This window comes from Hypanus sabinus, chromosome 8 (genome assembly GCF_030144855.1).
Source record: "Hypanus sabinus isolate sHypSab1 chromosome 8, sHypSab1.hap1, whole genome shotgun sequence".
Lineage (NCBI taxonomy): Eukaryota > Metazoa > Chordata > Chondrichthyes > Myliobatiformes > Dasyatidae > Hypanus > Hypanus sabinus.
Genome location: NC_082713.1, coordinates 63,240,028 through 63,262,427, shown reverse-complemented (window position 1 = coordinate 63,262,427; position 22,400 = coordinate 63,240,028). Strand labels below are relative to the sequence as shown.

Here is a 22,400-nt window from a genome sequence, read left to right as displayed (position 1 = left end):
ACTCACATAGTCACAGGGAGAACGTACAAACTCCTTACAGGCAGCAGTGGAATTGAATCTGGGTCACTGGTGCTGTAATAAGGTTATACCAACTGCCACGGTACTGTGCACCCTTCTCATTTCTAATTGGCAAAAAAAAACTTTATTATATCATTATGCTCCTTTCCCCACCAATCTCAGCACCCCACCAACCTGGAGAAATATTCTCAAAACACCTAACCAAGAGTTCCTTTTCTAAGGAAGGATGTGCTGATCCTGGAGAAGATCCAGAGGAATGATCCCAGAAATGAAAGGCTTCACATATGATTCCAGAAATTAAGCAAAAGAGAAACACGGAGCTGGGGTAACATGTGCACTTTGTGTCACGTTAGTGCAGTGATCACATTTGATGTGGTGGCGTCCTGATGTGTGCCATTCACGTACTTCTTACATAAAACCTAAAATGAATTAATCAAACAAACAAAGAATGTTTGATAAAACAATTTATTTACAATTCAAACATCCAAGTAATAGTTGAAATGTTTTACACCTCAAACCAGGCTCAAGACTGCACTGTGTAATTTTTCAGTGCAGTAGTAAGAGAAATTGATGCAAAGGCAATTGGGAGTTCACTGCCTTTATTCATAATATATGACATGAATGCACCTAGACTATAAGGCGAGGTGATGCAGGCATGCTTCACTGGATGAAATGGATCATAATGGGTGAGTACAGTGCCTGATGTACCCACTTCCTTTGCATTTTGGAAAACCACCTCACTCTGCTTTGTCCATTGCCGTTTCTTCCCAATCTGCAGTAATGAGTTCAAGGGTTGGAGCACAGTAGGCAAGTTTGACAGGAATCTGTTATAGTAATTGACAAATCCTAAAAAGAATCACTACTATGACACATCCTTTGGCCTTGGGGCATCCACCACTGCTTGAAATTTCTTGGCATGCTTGTGTAATCCTAGTACATCAATAATGTGATCACAATAAGTGATGTTTGGTTTAAAGAATTCACTCTTGTTGCATTGTGATTGAGATGATAATATTCTAATTGTTTTAAGACTGTCTTGAGATTCTGGAGGTGTCTCTTGTTATCCTTACCAGTTACAATGATGTCATCCACCTAACACTGAGTGCCTGGGCAGCCTTGCAGTAGCTAGTCCATAGCTTTCTGGCAAAGTGCACGTGCAACTGAACTACTACTCCAGGAATGAGCCTATTATAGTGATAAAGCTCTTTGTGAGTGTTTATGGTGCGAAACACCGGACTCTTCCATCTTCATCTATTGGTAGGCCTTTGGTTACAAGAGCATTTCTGCAGATGCTGGAAATCCAAGGAATACACACACAATGCAGGATGAACTCAGCAGGCCAGGCAGCATCTAGGGGGGAAAAGAATACACAGTCAATATTTCTGGCCAAAACCATTCGGCAGGACTGGAGAAAAAAGAGCTGAGGAGTAGATTTGAAAGGTGGGGAGAGGAGAGAGGGAAACTTGGCGAGGGAGGGACGAAGCAAGTAGCTGGGAAGTTGATTAGTGAAAGAGACAGAAGCGCATGGAAGAAAGTAAGAAGTGATGGAGGGTGGGGAAGGAGCGCCAGAGGGAGGCGATGGGTGAGCAAGAAGAAAACATGAGAGAGAGAAATGGGCATAGGAAAGTGTGAAGGTGTGGTGAGGCATTATTGGATCTTCCAGTGGCTGCCCATTTTAATGCCCATTCCCATTCCAGTATGTCCATCCATGGCCTCCTCCACTGTCATGATGAGGCCACACTTAGGTTGGAGGAACACCACCTTATATTCCGTTTGGATATCCTCCAACCTCATGGCATGAACACCATATGTATTCTGGAATTTCTGCTTATTTATTTATTGATTGTTATTATTAACATCCTGTGCTCGCTGTTTATGAACCTGCAAATTTACTCCATTTTCTGTGTTTTTTCTCAGTTGACTATCTCATTGTGTTTCTGAAGCAAAAAAATGTGCAGTACTGTTCTTTAACGAACTTCTCTCCCTCTTTCCCTCTGTCCTCCCCCTCCCCCACTGTCTTTCACTCTCACTCTCTCTCCCTCTCCCTGTCCCTCCCCGTCTCTCACTCTCACTTCCTCTCCCCCTCCCCTCCCCCTCACTCTCCCACTTCTTCTCCCTCCCCCTCTTCCTCTCTCTCTCTCTGTCTCTCTCTCCCTCTCTCTCTCAGGTTGGCTGATGGTGACTATTGGTGTTCTGCAGGGCTCTGTGTTGGGACCATTTCTTTTCACATTATATGTTACTGATTTGGATGACAGAATTGATCGCTTTTTGGCTATGTCTGTGGATGATACAAAGATTTAGGAGGTGGAGGGGCAAATAGTATTGAGCAAGCAGGGGGTCTACAGAAGGACTTAGGCAGTTTGGGAGAATGGCACAGAAGTGGCTGATGGAATGCAGTGCAGGAAATGTATGATAATGCATTTTAGTAGAAGGAATAAAGGTGTAGAATACTTTCTAAAAAGGGAAAAAGATACAAAAATCAGAGGTGCAAAGAGATTTGGGAGTCTTTGTGCAGGATTCCTTAAAGGTTAACTTGCAGGTTTAGCCATTTGTTTCAAGAAAGTAAGCATTTATTTCATGAAGAGTAGAATATAAGAGCAAGCATGTGATGCTGAGGCTTTATAAAGCATTGGTCAGACCATAGTTGGAGAATGATGAGCCGTTTTGGGCTCCTGATCTTAAAAAAGAGAAGCTGCCATTGGAGAGAGTCCAGAGGACCTTCATGAGAGTGAGTCTGGGAGTGAAAGGTTAATATATGAAAAGTATTTGCTGGCTCTGGGCTTGTACTCGCTAGAGTTTTGAAGAATGAGGGGGGATCTATTGAAACATATTGAATATTGAAAAGCCCAGATAAACTGAATGTGGGGAGGATGTTTCCCGTAATGGGGGAGTCTATGACCAAAGGGCAGAGCTTCAGAATGGAGGGATTTTCATTTAGAACAGCAATAAAGAGGAATTTCTTTAGCCAGATGGTGGTGAATTTGTGGAATTCATTGCTATTGACAGCTTTGCTATTGACAGGCCAATTCATTGGATATATTTAAACTGAAGGTTGGTAAATGCTTAATTAGTAAGGGCGTGAAAGTTTACGAGAGGGCAGGAGAATAGGGCTAAGAGGGATAATAAACTAGCCAGGATGGTATGCAGAGCAGACTTAATAGACCAAATAGCTTAATTCTGCCCCTATGTCTTATGGAATTCACAAGAATGATGGAGATCTCATTGAAACCTACCAAATACTGAAAGGCCTTCATTGAGTAAACATAGAGAAGATGTTTCATTAGTAGGAGAGTAGTATCTGAAGGCATATCTTCCGAATAAATGAACATCCTTTTACTTGAATTGTGGTGGATTTTTTTTTTAGCTAAATGTGGTGAATCTGTGGAATTTGTTGACACAGATTACTGTTGAAGCCAAATCAATGGGTATATTTAAGGCAGAGTCTTAGACGTCCTTGATTGCTAAGAGGTATAAGGTTAAGAGGAGAAAGTGCAAGAATAGGATGAAAAAAAATCAGCCACGCTTGAATGACAGAGCAAACTAAATGCCTCAAATGTTGCTTCTATGTCTTATGTTCTTACGGGTTTCCCAAATGGTGGATCATGATTTTAAATAGAATTTACTACTGTACATCAGCTGATAGAGTGATGATTGGTAAGCCAAATTCAGCTTACTACTGTGTCTCAGATATCAAAGTGTCCACTACTAAATAATCTACTGGATGCACATCTTCTGAACTACAATAACTGCTGTAATTTCCCTTTAAGGAATACCATGGAATCTGGTTAAATGGGTCAGCAGTTAATCTTAGCAGCTGCTGATTTGGAACAGCTCTTAAAGAACAAAAGCTAACTGAGAAAATAGCTAGGATTCCTTTTGTGTATTTGGGACATTTTGCTGCTTGAATGGGTGAGGAGACTGTGGCTGAACAGTTTTTAACTAGCGTCAGTAGCATGTGCCTTTGTGTGGCCATTGGACATTGCACTATGCTTAGAATGAACTATTTTAAAATAGCATCAGTTGCCTGTGTTTGTGTTCAAAAACAAGTGAGTTTTGTCACTGATGAGAGCCATTGATCGTGTGGATAGCCAGAGGTTTTTTCCCAGGGCTGAAATGACTAACACAAGGGGGCATAGATTTTAGGTGCTTGGAAATAGGTATAAGGGGAATGTCAAAGGTAAATTTTGCACACAGAGAGTGCTGTGTGCATGGGATGCACTGCTAGTGACAGTGGTAGAGGCTGATACAATAGGGTCTTTTAAGAGACTCTTAGATAAGTACACCGAGCTTAGACAAAAAGAAGGCTATGCGGTAGGGAAATTCTAGGCAGTTTCTATAGTAGGCTACATGGTTGGCACAACATTGTGGGCCAAAGGGCCTGTAAAGTGCTGTAGATATATTTCTATGATAGTTGGCAAGAAATAAGCAGTAAGACAATTCAGAACTGTCTTTTTCACTACAGTTTCAAGCATCCAGGCTTGGAAATGCCAGAAACAGCCATGAGTGAAAATGAAATTATTTCACTATTTTATTAAGTTAGGAATGATTAAGAAATTAAAGGCATCAACAATCACCTCGAATGTTACGTTTAGTCTCCACTGGACCCTCAGCTCTCACCTGCGGCTCCAAGTGGGTGTTTGCACACAAAAGTGGCCACACCCCGGTACACTGCTTCAACATGTAGGCTAAACCTGGTGAGAGTAGTGAGTGGGTCTCATACCTCAGTGAGATTGGAACATGCCTGCCCCCACATGCAAAATTAGCTCCAGCAGACAGGGTGAGCGTGTGATCCAAACACTAGAAACACAGTTATACAATGCTCCATGGAGAGTGAAGATCATAATGAGACACAGAAGAAGTCATGGTCATCCGTTGCAACCATGGAAGACGCCAGATGTGATGACTACTCGTATTACTGCACCTGGACTTCTGCTAAGAGACTTATCATTAATACTATATTCTGTCTTCAAATTTGACATACCAAAATGAACCACTTCATACTCACCTGGGTTGAATTTCATCTGCAATTTTCAGTCCAGTTCTGCATCCTACTGATGTCCGACTGTAACCTCTGACAACCCTCCAAACTATCCACAACACCCCCAACCTTGGCGTCATCAGCAAACTTACTAACCTACGCTTCTACTTCTTCATCCAGGTCATTTGTAAAAATCAAAATATGAGGGATCCCAGAACAGATCCCTGCGGAACACCACTGGTTATCTACCTCCATGCAGAATACAAACCATTTACCTTCTGTGGTCAAGCCAATTTTGGATCCACAAAGCAAGGTCTCTTTGGATTCCATGCCTCCTTACTTTCTGAATGAGCCTTGCATGGGGAACCTTATCAAATGCCTTACAGAAATTCTTATACACTACATCCAATGCTCTACCTTCATCGATGTTTTTTGTTACATGCTCAAAGAATTCAATCAGGCTCGTGTGACAAATCCATGCTGACTATTCCCTAATCAAATTATGTCTCTCCAAATACTCATAAATCCTGCCTCTTAGGATCTTCTCCAACAACTTGCCCACCACTGAAGTAAGTTTCACTGGCCTATAATATCCTGGGTTACCTTTACTGCCTTTTCTTGAACAAGGGAATAGCATTTGCAAAACTCCAATCTTCTGGTACTTTTTCCATCTCTACTGATGATACACAGATCATTGACAGAAGCTCAACAATCTCCTCTCTTGCTTCCCACATTAGCCTGGGGTATATCTCATCTGGATCCGGTGATTTATCTAACTTAATGTTTTACAAAAGCTCTCACACATGCTCCTTCTTACTGTCTATATGCTCAAGCATTTCAGTCTGCTGTAAGTCATCCCCACAAATGCTAAGGTCCTTTTCCCTGGTGAACATTCAAGGGAAGTATTCATTCTGTACCTTCACCACATCCGCCGACTCCATGAACATATTTCCACTATCGTACCTGATTGGTACTATTCTCACATGGCTCATGCTCTTGCTCTTTAAATTCTTGCAGAATTCCTTGGGATGTTCCTTAAACCTGCTCGTCATAGTTTCTCCTGGCCCCTTCCAGCTCTCTGAATTTTATTCTAAAGCTCCTTCCTAGCAGTCTTGTAATTTTCTAGAACTCTGACATTACCTAGTTTCTTGATCCTTTCGTAGGATTTTCTTTTCTCCTTGACTCGATTTTCCACATCTCTTGTACATCATGGTTCTTTTACTCTACCATCCTTTCCGTGCCTCAACGGAAACATACATATGCAGAACACCATGCAAAATGTTCCCTGAGCATTTGTCACACTTCCACCTTCCGTTTTCCTGAGAGTATCTGTTCCGAATTTATGCTCCCAATTTCCTGCCTAATGGCATCATATTTCCTCCTACCCTAATTAAATATTTTCCCAAATTGTCTGCTCCTATCCCTCTCCAGCATTATGGTAAAGGAGATAGAGTTGTGATCATTACCTCCAAAACGCTCTCCCACTGAGTACAGCCTCTCCTCTAGTTGACTTATCTACATATTGTGTCAGGAAATCTTCCTGAACACACCTAACAAACTCCACCTCATCTGAACCCCTTGCTCCATGGAGATGCCAGTCAATATTAGGAAAGTTAAAATCTCCCATCACAATAACCCTTTAATTATTGCACCATTACAGAATCTGCCTCTCTATCTACTCTCCATCTGCTCTTTGATGTCCCTGTTACCATTGAGAGTTCTATAAAATACACCCAGTAGAGTTATTGCCACTTTCACTCACACTGACTCACTAGATAATCCGTTCATGACTTCCTCCATTTCTGCAGCCTTGACACTATCACTGATTAACAATGCCACGTCCCCACCTCTTTTGCCTCCCTCCCTGTCCTATTTGAAACATCTTAAGCCTGGCACACTCAGCAGCCATTCCAGCTTCTGAGACATCCAAGTCTCTGTAATGGACACAATGTTATACCTGTAGTTCCATGTATTGATCCATGCGCAAATTTCATCTGCTTTGTTTATAATACTCCTTGCATTAAAAATACACAGCTCATATCGTCAGGCCGTGAGCATCTTTATTCTATCACTTGCCTATACTTACTCACAAACTCGTTACAAGCTGTCTCTACTTGTGCACCAATCGCCCCACCCTCTGCCTCTTTATGTCAGTTCCCACCCCCTGCAAATCTTGTTTAAATCCTGCTCAATAGCATCAGCAATCCTTCCTGCCAGGATATTGATCCCCCTCGAATTTATGTGCAATCGGTCTTTTTGTACAAGTCGCACTTGCCCTAGAAGAGGTCTCAAAGATCCAGAAATCTGAATCCCTGCCCCCGCTTCAATCCTTCAGCTGCACATTTATCCGCCACCTCATTCTATTCCTATGCTGATGGTTGTGTTGCACAGGCCTGTAATCCTAAGATTATTACCTTTGAGGTCCTGCTTCTCAGCTTCCTAACTCCTTGTATTATGCTTTCAGGACCTCCTCTTTTTTTCTACCTATGTCACTGCTACCAATATGTACCATGACCTCTGGCTGCCCACCCTCCCATTTCAGGATATTGTGGATGCATTCAGAAACATCACAAACCCTGGCACCTGGGAGACAAACTACCATCCGTGTTTCTTTTTTGCTCCCACAGAATCACTTATCTGTCCCCCTATCTATAGAATCCCTTATTACTGTTGCCATCCTCTTCTGTTCCCTACACTTCTGAGCCACAGAACCAGAGGCACTGTAGCTTCCCCCAGGTAGGCTGTTTCTCCTCCCCACCCCCCACAACAGTACTCAAAATGGAGTACATTGTTAAGGGGGATGACCACAGGGGATCTCTCCACTATTTAACGTTCTCCCTTTCCCTCTCCTGACAGTCATCCATTCATCTGTCTCCGGTGGCCTCGGTGTGACCACCTGCCTATAGCTTCTATTGATCACCTCCTCACTTTCCATAACAAGCCGAGGTTATCGAGGTGCAGCTCCAGTTCCCTGATATAGTCTCTAAGGAGCTGCATCTTGATGCATCTGGTGTACATGTGGCCATCAGAGAGGCTGGAACTCCCAGATATCCCACATCCGACAGACGGAGAAGAAAACTGGCCCTGCAGTCATAACCACTATTCTTAAGTTAGAGGAAAAAAGAAAGATGGAAGTAACTTATCTCCTTACCTCACCTACGTCTGCTCTCGCCTACGCCCTGATGAGCCAAAGCCCTACTACTCTGACTCACTCTGATTTGGCAACCGCTCCACTAAGCAGTGTTTCCCTTTTATCTTGAAATCTTCTCACTTTTTAAATCTTTTCAATGGCCATATGCAATAACAAGCTACTGTGTCTGCACACTTCTCCTAATCATAATATGTTATTTAGTTAAACAATAGTTTTCCTTTCTTATACCATTTTCACTACTTCCATGAAACTTTGGTTAATTGGGACAGCCACTTAATTGAGCCAAAACATACTGATCCCAATGTGTCCTAATTAACTGGAATCCACTGCGTACTTTTGAACCGTCTAAATGAGCTGGTGATTTTATGAGCTCTGAATGATACGGGGGACTTGACTCTCAGGAATGTAGGAATGATATTTTCAAGTAGATGGAAGTTGGCCATTGCTGGAAGAGAGCGTGGCAGGGTAGACTTCAGGCCAGATTAAAGCACTGAGGCCTGAGAGCAGAAAACAAACTGGTATTCAGCCCCACTATTCCTTGCCAGTCAATATCCCCACCTAAGACCATCTCATCAGCCTGCATTTGACGCATCTTCATCTCTTCTCACTACTACCATTGGGCAGGAAGTGAAGGCATCTTGGGTCCCATGCCACAAGGTTGAAGAACAGTTGTTGCCCTACAACCACTGGGCTCCTGGTCTAATGTTGGTGCTTCACTTGCCTCAGCCCTGAATTCAATCCCCAACTTGTAGACTAAGTATTCAGGGATTCTGCAACTTATATTTTTTATTTCCATGATCAACATTACACTTAGAATGTTTGTCGGTCTTTGTTATGTATGTGTGGTAAACTATGGGTATACCTGTCTGGACACGCCTCTCTGCTGACTGCTCCTGTGGCTCCTCCCACAGACCCCTGTATAAATGTGATTGGAAGCACTGCTCCTCCCTCAGTCTCCAAGATATCGTGGTCATGTTTGCAGCTAATAAAAGCCTATCTTTTGCCTCCCGTCTCTGAGAGTTATTGATGGTGCATCAGTATGCTTTTTCATGGATTCTATTATATTTCTTTATTTGCCTGTGGGTGCTGCAAGAAGATGAATCTCAAACTTGTATATAGTACACATACTTTGATAATGAATTTAATTTGAACTTTAAACTTTTTTTGCTATGTGGCATTTTACCAAATGCATCCTAGAAATCTTCATACAATACATTCAATAGTTCTCTTTTATCTGCTCTGCTAAATGTATACTCTGAAAACAAGTCACCTCGCACAGAATGATCTTCATTGCTGGATCATAAACTTAAGTAATTTTCTGATGACAGGTGACAGGACAATTGACCTGTAGTCCCTGTTTTCTCTCTCTTCTGCTGCTCTAGAGCCGTTGTGTTTCATTTGCTGTTTTTAACCCACCAAGATCTTGCCAGAATTGGTGGAATTTTTGAAGATCACAACTTTCTCTACAGGTCTCTCTTAAAAACCGAAATTCTCCATCAAGTTTAGGGGATTTTGTTGTGCATGAGTGCAACTACATATTAATTAATAAAAGTACACACACGACAGATGGATTTCACTGCTGTATTCACATTGCAGCGAGAGAACGTGGGTAGGCAACAGCACATGTGCAGACAACAAATCAATATGTAGTGCTAAGATGGGGGGGGGATCATTGCTCTGAAAGAAATAGATCCATACATTACACCTCCTTCCCCTTTAGATTAATGCAACATAAAACTATTTAGGTAAAAAACATTCTATTTCCCTTTTATGAACCATATTCGAAATAAACATGCTTTCACAATAACAGTCCATAAATAACTTCACAGTTCTAAAGTTTCAGACTATTGGGTGGTGCTCAGTTTCTTTCAGGATAATGCTTCTAGACCTGTGGAGTTGCATTAGGTTTGGCAGGTGTCTTGTCAACAATAATGTTCTCGGTTTCTGGTGTCACATTGCTATCAGTGACATGATCATCACTGAGTGGTAAGTCCAGTGACCTGTAATGTGTCAGTCTTATTGGATACAATTGACTCAGGTGTGTTCTTTGCTTGAGCATCCAGTATCTGGTCCACATCACATCTCTTGTTCTGATCTCCAACATCAATGGTCCAGCTCTTGTAGCTATCCTACCAGGTGTTCACTTGTCTTCACGGTAATCATGCGCTAGGACTTCTTGTCCAATCCTTGCTGCTTCACTTGGTAACTGGCTGAACTGTTTATTCTGCACTTCGCTCTGTAGATCTGGTTTCAGGAGGTCTTTGCAAGGTCACAGATTCCTGCTCATGAAAAGTATTGCAGGTGTCTGAATTGTTGCCACACGAACAGAGTTCTGCTACACAAAAAGGAAATTGTCCACCTTGTGCTGTAAAGAAATGTCCTCCTTGTCCATCACTTTAATGGACTTCTTGAAGGTTTGGATAAACCATTCAGCTAACCCATTCGTTCCTGGGTGATTAGGAGCTGACATGATGCCATGTTTCTTTATGAGCAGTCAGGATTCTTCTGACACGTATTGTGTCCGTTGACACTCACTATTTGTTCTGGTAAGCCATTTCCGGTGAAGGTAGTCCTCAGCACAGATAGAGTCTTTGCTGAGGTGGTTGACTTCATTGGTACAACCTCCAGCAACTTCAAATGAGTATCCACAGCAATCAGAAACATGGAGTCTATGAAAGGCCCAGCAAAGTCAATCTGTTCTCTTTGACATGGTGACAACAGCAACTTTCATGAGTGTAATGGTACCTGTGGGGGTGTATTTTGAACTTTTTGGCATACAAAACAGATTTTGGCCAAGTCTTCAATCTGATTATCTATTCCAAGCCACCTCACATAGCTTCAGGCGAGACTCTTCACCTTGACTGTACCTAGGTGTCCTTCATGCATATTTTCTAACCCTCTGGTGTGCAGTTTAGAGGGAACCAGAAGAAAAGCCACACATCAGTATTCTTTGACATACCGAAAGTTGGTCTTGTCTCACAGAGAACTTTGGAAACATATGTGTTACCATGAGTTGGCCGTCCTTGCATGATGATTTCAAAGACTTTTGATAGTTTCGGGTCATTCCTTGTTTTTCTTTGCATTTTGGAATTTGTTACCGACAACTGGTCCACTAATGTGGTGTGAAGCATTTCTGCTGCTTCACAGTATGAAGGCTTTTCTTCTTCAGCTCCCAATAGTGGAAGTTGTGACAAGCCATCAGCATTGCTCTGTTGTTTGGTACCCTTGCACAATATTTTCCTAGCAATAATGCCCAACATTGTAACCTGATAGCAGTCATCGCTGGAATTCCCTACCTGGGACTTAAAATGGACACCAGGGCATAAATTTTTGTTCATAGAGGTAGTGGTGGAACTTCTTTATTCCCCATACTAGTCTAAGGGCCTCTTGGTCGATGTGTGCATAGATGCTTTCTATGCTCATCAGTGATCTTGAAGCAAATACAATCAAATGTTTTGATCCATCTTTCATAATATGTGACAAAATAGCTCCAATGCCATAAGGAGATGGATTGCATATTAGTCCGATGGGCAGGGATGGCTCACAATGGGTGAGCAATTCATTACATGTTATTAGTCTCTTTATTTCTTTGAATGCTCTTCCACATCTTTATGATCATTCCCACTTTGTTCCTGCCTATAACAGTACATTCAATGGATGTAGCAATGTTTGGGAGAAACCAATGGTAGCATTTTACAAGACTGACACATTTTCCAGTTTGAGTGTCTGGAACACTCTTTCAATCTTCTTTTGTGACTTATGTAAGCCATGCTTGTCAATGACATGTCCACCACATTCTTGAAAAAACTCACATTTCTCTCTCTTTGTACACAGACCATGTTCACTCAGCCTGGTAACTACTTTACCAAGGTCTGGAGGTGCTGTTCAACATTGTTGCCAGCCAAGATGATGTGATCAAGGCAACATTGTGTCCCTTGAACATCTTGGAGCACTTGGTCCATTGCTCTTTGCTAAATTGCTGGAGCTGTTGTGACACCAAAGATGAGCTGATTAGATTGGAACAGTCCCTTGTAAGTGTAGATTGTGAAAAACTTCCTGCTTGACTCCCCAATCTCCATTTGCAGATTGGATTATGACAAGTCCATCTTTGAAAACTCCTCCCCACCTGCCAAAGATGCAAGAATGTCTTCTATTCATGGCAGGGGATCCTGCACAATATGGAGCTCTGCATTGATGCTCACCTTGAAAACCCCACATATGCAAATGGCTCTGGCCTTCCCTTTCTTGATCACTGGGAAAATGGACATGGCCCAATAGCTCCATTTAACCTTGGAGTGAATGTTAGATGCTTCCAAGCTCTGCAGTTCAACATCCACTTTAGAACTTAGTGCATAAGGCACTGTACATTCTTTATGAAATCTTGGTGTCGTTGTTTCATCCAGTTCAATTCTGGCCTTCATGCCTTTGAGTTTTCCAGTCCCCTTCTCAAACACCTTCTCATTAGCATTAAACAGCTTTGCCAGCCTCTAGTTAGTGCTACCATTTGGGCTGCCATCGCCTATTGATGCCATACTGAGGGCTTTGATTAGGTGCCAGTCTAGTTGGATTTTTCTCAACCATTCACATTTGAAAACTGCTGGCCCTCCACTTCTCAATACATAAAGCTCTAACTGTTGTGTTTGGCTTACATGTGTCACATTTGCTTTTGTTTTGTTTTTGGAAGCCACTTTTTCACCTGATTAAGTCTTTAGCATTGCCGAGGTTTTCTCTAAAGATAGCTTAGTAAAAAGTCTGCTGATGTCAGCTTCTGGAATTATGGACCAAGCTGACCGTATTGAGCTCTGATTACAGTTTTACACTGAACACTTCTATTGTGATCCATCTCATCTTGTGATCTGCTGTTTCAGTTATACTATGCTGCTTTAGGCGCGACAGTTCACCTTTGTCACCTATGTTTTCTGATTTTATTTTACATTTGGTAGATTTATGCATTTACTTAGTTTTTGTTTGGGACTTATCACTTGGTTGTGCTTTTTATCTGCCTTGCACATTCTCTCTATGTGACCTTGTTTGTGACACTTTCTGCAGACTTTTTTCCTTGAACTGACAGTGATTTGCATCATGGGAGGATTTGTCATATCGATGACAACTTAGGCTTTTTGCATCATTTTGTGCATTTTACATTCCAGCTACCTTTTATGTAGTTCTGTTGTATTCTTTGCTGCAATCTCAAACGATGTTGCAAAGGTCAATGCCCATTCGAAGGTTAGGTCTCCTTTGGATAGTAACCTCTTTTGAGTGCTTTGCAATGCATAACACATACAAGCCTGTCCCTTAATGCATCAGAAAGTCCATCTCTAAGGTCACAATACTAGGAAACTGTGCACAGCTATAAAATGTATTCAGAAATGCTTTCATCTTTTGACTTGTTCCTTTTGTAAAATCTAAATCTCTCCACCATTGCCAGCAGTTTAGGGCTCAAGTAATTTTGGAAAATTTTAACAATTTTGTTGAACGTCTTGCTTGCTGGCTTTTTAGGGGTTACTAGGTTCTGTAAGAGACTACCATTCTTGAGCTAAGAAGTGTAAGTGCTTTGTTTTGCTCCTCACGTTGTTCACGTTACAATACAGTTCTGTCCTCTTGATATACAACTCCCAGCCTTCATTAACACAATCAAATTCGTCAACTCCCCAACTGAAGCCATCGCCATGTTATTTCTACTTTAAATGCTGTGTCTTTCTCTGATATTGTGCACTGTACTCACGCATTTGTTAGTGTCTGTGATGGCCTTCACGTACTGTTTTGCTTTCGCTGTTTCATCCTGCAACTCTCAGTGCAGTTGGTGATATTCTCTGCCATGTAGTTCATGCTTGCAGCAAATTTGTTGTGTCTGTACACAACTACATATCAATTAAATAGAAGCACATATTCAGGAGATAGCTTTAACTGGTGTATTCACATTGCAGCGAGAGAGAGAGAGAGAGAGAGAGAGAGAGAACATTGAGCATGTGAAGAAAACAGTACATGTACCCACAACAGGAGAAGCTCATTGCTCTAAAAGAAATTGATCAATACATTACAGATTTATCAGGTACTGGTCCAATTATAACTTAGCTGAAATTGTCACCTCATTCTGTTGACCAAATGTTAGCCTATCATTAACCTGTTTGACAACTGGTGTTCAGCATTGTCTCTAATTTATAAATTTAAAGCCCAATGACAAGTTTTCAGCTAAATAATTGCTCTACTTATTTAGCTATGGGAGCAAGGCATATCAGACACAGATTGTCCAACTACTACTTTATGTTTGTAAAATGCATGCGTAGAATTCTAACTTTGATTTCTTCATCAAGTGAAACTACCCATATGCCATTTACTATATTATTGGCAGACCAAAAGCTGCTCTAAGTTTGAAATAGCCAGCATTCTAATTAAAATGAATGAATAATAGTCAATATAATTATACTGATAAATTAATTCTTTGTTATCATAACCTTCATATGTGGGCAAAGCAATGTCAAATTAGTACAGATAACTTGAACAAATATTGATATAGTTAGTAATGAAAAATCTGAACATGGAAAATACAACTAAATCAAATTCCCTTTGCAGCAAATGTTAAAAAGCTACCTCAATAAATACACAATTCAAATGACAAAGTAATCTGAGTGTCCCACCTGGTTTCCTCCTTTCAGTGTGCTTACTAATAATATTAGATCTCTAAGCTCTTGCGTGACTTTTTGCTAGTTGTCTCTGCATTTGCATTGGGGATAAAGCTCTTTACTTTCAGAGGCAGCTGCATTTCCCCAGGATACAAGCATATTGATAGCTCCTGCCAACATTTTAATCAACCCACTCAAGAGTCCCAACTGGCACTCCACAATTATAGGCCTTCCAGGATGAATTACAGACTAAGGTTCAGGTTGTGGATTTCTGCTCCATTTATATTTATTATCTTCACTTCTGAGTGTGTTGATACCAATAATAATGTTACAGTCTCCATTTTGCTTGATTCAATCCACTACAGATTTATGTTCAAATCAAGAGTATTTGGTCTTTCATTTCACTTACTCTTTGGTTCAACTCACACAACAATGGTGGACTTTGGATTTAGTAAGGTTTCAAAGATTAGAATGTGAGATGAATTTCAAACTCACGTGTTTATAGCACAGAAGGGGGACATGCACCAATCTGCCCATTCAAACAGTGACATCCAAAATTAATCTCCCTGTCCCAATTTCTTTGTATTCTTGTTTTGTATTGTTTTGTATTCTGCACCTTGCTGCACTTTTCTTTACACAACTCACACAAAATGCTGGTGGAACACAGCAGGCCAGGCAGCATCTATAAGGAGAAGCACTGTCGACGTTTCGGGCCGAGACCCTTCGTCAGGACTAACTGAAAGGAAAGATAGTAAGAGATTTGAAAGTAGTGGGGGGAGAGGGAAATGCAAAATTATAGGAGAAGACCAGAGGGGGTGGGATGAAGCTAAGAGCTGGAAAGGTGATTGGCGAAAGTGATACAGAGCTGGAGAAGGGAAAGGATCATGGAACAGGAGGCCTTGGGAAAAAGAAAAGGGGGGGGGAAGCACCAGAGGGAGATGGAGAATAGGCAAACAACTAAATATGTCAGGGATGGGGCAAGAAGGGGAGAAGGGGCATTAACGGAAGTTAGAAATGTCAATGTTCATGCCATCAGGTTGGAGGCAACCCAGCCGGTATATAAGGTGTTGTTCCTCCAACCTGAGTGTGGATTAATTTTGACAGTCGCCTCACCTGAAAGGACTGTCTGGGGCCCTGAATGGTGGTGAGGGAGGAAGTGTAAGGGCAGGTATAGCACTTGTTCCGCTTACAAGAATAAGTGGCAGGAGGGAGATCGGTGGGAAGGGATGGGGGGTACGAGTGGACAAGGGAGTCGCGTAGGGAACGATCCCTGTGGAAAGCAGAAGTGGGGGGGAGAGAAAGATGTGCTCGGTAGTGGGATCCCGTTGGAGGTGGCGGAAGTTACGGAGAATTATACGTTGGACCTGGAGGCTGGTGGGGTGGTAGGTGAGGACAAGGGGAACCCTATCCCGAGTGGGGTGGCGGGTGGATGGTGTGAGGGCAGATGTGCGGGAAATGGGAGAGATGCGTTTGAGAGCAGAGTTGATGGTGGAAGAAGGGAAGCCCCTTTTTTTAAAAAAGGAAGACATCTCCTTCGTCCTGGAATGAAAAACCTCATCCTGAGAGCAGATGTGGCAGAGACAGAGGAATTGTGAGAAGGGGACAGCATTTTTGCAAGAGACAAGGTGGGAAGAGGAATAGTCCAGGTAGCTGTTGAGAGTCTGTAGGCTTATAGTAGATATCAGTAGATAAGCCGTCTCCAGAGATGGAGACAGAAAGATCAAGAAAGGGGAGGGAGGTGTCAGAAATGGACCAGGTAAATTTGAGGGCAGGGTGAAAGTTGGAGGCAAAGTTGATGAAGTCAATGAGCTCAGCATGTGTGCAGGAGGCAGCGCCAATGCAGTCGTCAATGTAGCAAAGGAAAAGAGGGGGACTGATACCCGTATAGGCTTGGAACATAGACTGTTCCACAAAGCCAATAAAAAGGCAGGCATAACTGGGACCCATACAGGTGCCCATGGCTACACCCTTGGTTTGGAGGAAGTGGGAGGAGCCAAAGGAGAAATTATTGAGATTAAGAACTAATTCTGCTAGACGGAAGAGAGTGGTGGTAGAGGGGAATTGGTTAAGTCTGGAATCCAAAAAGAAGTGAAGAGCTTCGAGACCATCCGGGTGGGGGATGGAGGTATATAGGGACTGGACATCCATGGTGAAATTAAGGCAGTGGGGGCCAGGGAACTTAAAATCATTGAAAAAATTCAACCATGAGAAGTGTCATGAACATAGGTGGGAAGAGATTGAACGGGGGGGGGGGGGGAATAAGACAGTGTCAAGGTATGCAGAAATGAGTTCGATGGGGCAGGAGCAAGCTGAGACAATAGGTCTACCTGGACAGGCAGGTTTGTGCATCAGAGGTAGAGACAGAAAGTGCGGGGTGTTGGAACTATGAGGTTGGTGGCAGTGGATGGGAGATCCCCAGAGCTGATAAGGTTGGTGATGGTATAGAAGACAGTGGCCTGGTGCTCCTTAGTGGGGTCATGATCAAGGGGTAAATAAGAGGAGGTATCAGAGAGTTGTCGCTGTGCCTCGTCCAGGTAGAGGTCAGTACGCCAGACAACAACAACTCCCCCCTTATCAGCAGGTTTCTTCCACTTTGCACTTCCTCTTTTCTTTCACTTGGTTCATGAACTGCACTATGATTTTGCAGCAAGTCTCATTAGATGATGCTTTTGAAGTAATAGATATTTTCTAGGCTTCAGTATGAGCTGACGAAATCATATCAGATGATCTTTGATACATTCTGGATTCAATTTTCACAATGCGATGGATATTCACTGCCCAGGGCCAGGGGGCCTTGCATTTTTGCCAAGATCAGCTTTTCAAATGTAGCACTCTTCTAGAGAACAAAGGGTTGTTTTTGAGAAAGTTGAACTTCCAGTTAGTATTCCTTGTTCAGCATATAGCCATAAACGGGAGTCAATCTTCAGTTCTTCATGTAAATGACAACTAGTAATCAGTTTGAAGTTAAAAGGACACATGTAGATATTCATAGAGTCAACTTCACAGCATTAATTGTGGGTACCTAGGCGATCTATCCCCAGAAGACTTCATACAGATTGTGTGAAAAGTTATCTGAAAAATATCACGTGTGTGCAGCCACGCAAGTGGCAGAAAAAGGGTATAAATCTAAGAAAGCAGTCAGGCATATTAGAAATGGTCTGGGATCCTGAGGAGGGGTTTCAAGGTGAAATGCTGACTGTTTACTCCTTTTCATAGATGCTGCCTGGCCTGCTGAGTTTCTCCAGCATTTTGTGTGTATTTCTTGGATTTCCAGATTTTGCAGATGTTTTCATGTCTGTGACCTTATATTGCACCCCTATGTAGCCTCCAACCTGATAGCATGAAAATTGATAACTCCTTTCAGTTAAAAAAAGATATTCCCATACCCTCCCATCTTCTTCTATTCCCCACTTTGGGCTCTTACCTCTTTGCTCCTGTTTATTACCACCCCCTGGATACCCTCCTCCTTCACTTTCTTCTATGGTCCACTCTCCTCTCGTATCATATTTCTTCCTCTCCAGCCCTTTACTTTTCCCACCCACCTGGTTTCAGCTATGACCTAGCTATCCTAATTTCTCCTCCCCCACCCTTTTATTCTGACACATTCCTCCATCCCCTTCCTTTCCAATCCTAAGGAAGGGTCTCTGAGGAAGGGGTGCTTGAAACTGTCATTAAGGAAAAATAGTGAAACATTTAGAAAGGAGGGGTTCCATTAGACAGACGCAGCATGGACTTAGAAAGGGCAGGTCCTGTTTGACAAACTTACTGGATTTTTTTGAGGACATAATGAGTGCAGTGGATAGAGGGGAGCAGGTGGATGTCGTATACTTGGATTTCCAGAGGGCGTTCGATAAGTTGCCACACAAGAGACTTATAAATAAGATACAGATACATGGAGTTGGAGAAAGTGTATTGGCATGGATAGTGAATTGGTTAACTGATAGAAGGCAGAGAGTTGGTATAAATAGGTGTTTCTCCGGTTGGCAGTCGGTGGAGAGTGGGGTGCCGCAGGGGTCGGTCCTGGGCCCACAGCTGTTTACCATTTATATTGATAATTTGGAAGACGGGACTGAGTGTAGCATAGCAAAATTTACTGATGACACCAAACTGAGTAGAAAAGCAAATTGTACAGAAGATGTGGAGAGTCTGCAGAGGGATATAGATAGGTTAAGTGAATGGGCTAAGGTTTGGTAGATGGAATACAACGTTGGTAAATGCGAGATCATCCACTTTGAAAGGAATAATAGAAGAGCAAGTAATTATTTAAATGGTGAAGGATTGCAGCATGCTGTTGTGCAGGGGGACTTGGGAGTGTTTGTTCATGAATTGCAAAAAGTTGGCTTGCAGGTACAACAGGTTATTAAGAAGGCAAACAAGATGTCGGCCTTTATTGCTAGAAGGATTGAGTTCAAGAGCAGGGAGGTCATGCTGCAACTATGCAGGGTACTGGTGAGGCTGCACCTGGAGTACTATGTGCAGTTCTGGTCTCCATACTTGAGGAAGGATATACTGGCTTTAGAGGCAAAGCAGAGGAGGTTCACCAGGTTGATTCCAGAGATGAATGCGTTAACCTATGAGGAGAGATTGAGTCGCCTGAGACTATACTCTCTGGAATTCAGAAGAATAAGAGCAGATCTTATAGAAACATACAAAGTTTTGAAAGGGATAGATAAGACAGAAGTAGAAAAGTTGTTTCCATTGGTAGGTGAGACTAGAACTAAGGGACATTGCCTCAAGATTCAAGGGGGAAGATTCAAGACAGAGATGAGGGGAAATTGTTTTTCCCAGAGAGTGGTGAATCTGCCTGGGGAAGCAGCTGAGGCTTCTTCAGTAAATACATTTAAGATACAGTTAGATAGAGTTTTACATAGTAAGGGAATTAAGGTTTATGGGGAAAAGGCAGGTAGCTGGAGCTGAGTTTACAGACAGATCAGCCATGATCTTATAGAATGGTGGGGCAGGCTTGATGGGCCGGATGGCCCACTCCTGCTCCTATTTCTTATGTTCTTATGTCTTGGCCTAAAACATCAACTGTTTATTCCTTTCCATAGATGCTGCCTAACCTGCTGAGTTCTTCCAGCATTTTGTGTGAGTTGCTTTGGATTTCCAGCAGCTGCAGAATTTCTCATATCCATTCCTGTGTGACAGATAATTTGCTTGTCTGCAACTCACTGATATGTATTTTGAGTTTATAGGAATTGTATCTCTGTTTTTAGAAATCCTTTGTGTTTTAGATGTTGTTTGTAATTTGAAAATCCTTTATAAGATAGAAATCATCTGTGAGTTTTAATATGTTTTAAGAATTTTGTCTTGATTTAAAAGTACCTTGTTAAAAATAAATGAACTGTGCTTGAAATACTTTGTTGGCTTGAAGTAACTGCTGCTTGATTGGGAGGGGTATTGACAGCTTAACTCACTGAGGAGGATAAACAGAGATATGAACCAGTCTTTGAAGAGTTGGTCTTTGCAGTATTATCTCCTTTTAGAAGGGAACATGTAGCTATCTATATCAGACAGGTCTTCATTTAAGCTTAGAACTTTGTCGTCAGCAAACCCAAAACCATCACATCATAAAGGTCAAAATTTGGAGCCAAAGGTTACTTTAATGTGGTTATTGGTGTCTAATTAGCTTACCATATTACAACAATGATTGCTATTTGCATGTATTTATCTGCGTGTGAAATTCTTTTCAACGTGGCAAATTCATGAAGGTTGTGTAACTTTACATATATAATTTACATATAAATGTAACTTCCAAAATTCTTAAATAAAATGTGTGCCACAGTGACCAACTGTTAATTGACCTTGAAAAAATAATAAAGGGCAACCTTCTTAAATTGTGTTGTCTGTGCAGAGAAGCTACGTTCGCAGTGTTATTGGTTCAGAAGATCAAGGAATTGATGCAACAGAGATGAAATAATACTGGTGTGTAACCTGGTGAGAATGTTTCCATGAGCCTGCTTGCCTTGGCTTTCTCAAGTCCAAGGGCCTCGGCCTTGGGAAAAACTGTCTTGGGGATTTGTTAGTTACTTCTTTCGGTCTTGTAGAATATATGAATATTTAGGAGAGTGGACATGTTCTGGTCAAGGACACTGCCTTGCCCTGTATGATTTTGCTCTCTCTTTATGCTGATGGTGTTGCACTCACTCAGACAACTAAAGAGCATTCCATCAGATGCTTGACATTTTTTTAGAGACAGTGGTAAAGTTTTGAGATCTAAATCTATCATCACGGAATGCCCAACTCTTGGAGTTAGTGACCTGAAGATTCATCTCCATTTATAAACTTTAAATATGATATTTCAGTAGAATGAACTTTGAGATAGAATCCAACAGATGATGTGTTACTACAGTAATAGGGAATGACTTTCTGTGAGACCACATTTATGTAACTTGTCCAGCTGGGTTCCAAGTCAATAGTGAATTCATGTCATTAATAGTGGGAATAATGTCATTGAATGTTTAGAGGAGACATTGAAATTGTCTCTTACTGGAGATGGTAATTGTTTGGAACAGATTTGTTCATAATTACATTCTATTTATTCCCCCATGACTCAATATTTAACAGATCCTTTAGCAGTGAAATACAAACTTCTGTTTGAATTAAGACATTTAATGAATTATTTCAAATTCGATGGGACCAATTCATTCTTTCTTTTATTATTTGTGATGACAACCACTGTTTCATATATTGCATGCTTTAACTTTCATAATAGTTTGCAAAAAGTTATTTTTGTCTGAAGACATGTTTCAGACCCATTAACTAACTTCTCTTCAATGTTAGATTGGTTAAGCTTATTTTAATTCATTTGCTGCAAGGGATAGAATGTCAACAGAACACCCTTATCAATTTATCAAGCAAGGTGATCAAAGATTTTAACTATTTTATGTTCACCTTTTGGTTTTAATCTTTAGAGTAGACTGATGTTTCTAGCTTTATCTCTCCCTGATCTTCTTTACGTTATTTAAACAAAATCATTGCCCTTTTTTTGTTAACCTGTATACTGAGTCTTCTCTACAGCATCCACCAGATTTCGGAATGTGCATATCAAAATACAAATTAGGAGAAAGAGTCAGCCACTCAGCCCCTTGAGCCAGCCCTAGCACTCCACAAGATCATTGTCAATTCTAATATAACCTCAAAACCAGATTTCTCCCAACTCCTGGTAGTTTTCACTCCTGTTTCAACAAGAATCAGTCCACATTGTTCTTAAAAATATTCAAATAATTCACTTCCACTGCCTTTTGCAGAGGATTGTTCTAAAACCCTTGCCAACATCTGAGAGAAGTAAAGCCACCTCATCTTATTTTTGAACAATGATATTTCAATTCTCTGCCTTCCGCACAAGGTGAAACATCCTCTCTGCATCCATGATGACAAGATTTCTCAGGAGTCTATAACATACCCAGCAAATTGTTGGGATTATTAATTTGGATCTCCTTCAGTTGATCTGCTGCCTGCACTCAGCCCACACGTTACCCACAGCCTCACGTATATGGAATCATAGACTTAGAAAACATTGAGCATGGAAGCAAAACCTTATAGCTCACTATGTCTGTGCTGGCCAAAAAATACTACCTATATTAATTTTAATGTTTGCCCAGTAGCCATCAATGTCATACTGCTTCAA

The 22,400-nt window shown here is 41.6% G+C and overlaps 1 long non-coding RNA gene across 1 annotated transcript in view; it reads right to left on the bottom strand.

The window, feature by feature from the left end:
* Positions 1 to 585: 585 nt before the first annotated feature.
* LOC132398206 (uncharacterized) overlaps positions 586 to 22,400 on the bottom strand; it is a 187,048-nt gene continuing 165,233 nt past the window's right edge. Inside the window, exon 3 of the long non-coding RNA XR_009513575.1 lies at positions 586 to 1,368. This is a non-coding gene — a long non-coding RNA (uncharacterized LOC132398206). The remainder of the gene's footprint in view (positions 1,369 to 22,400) is intronic.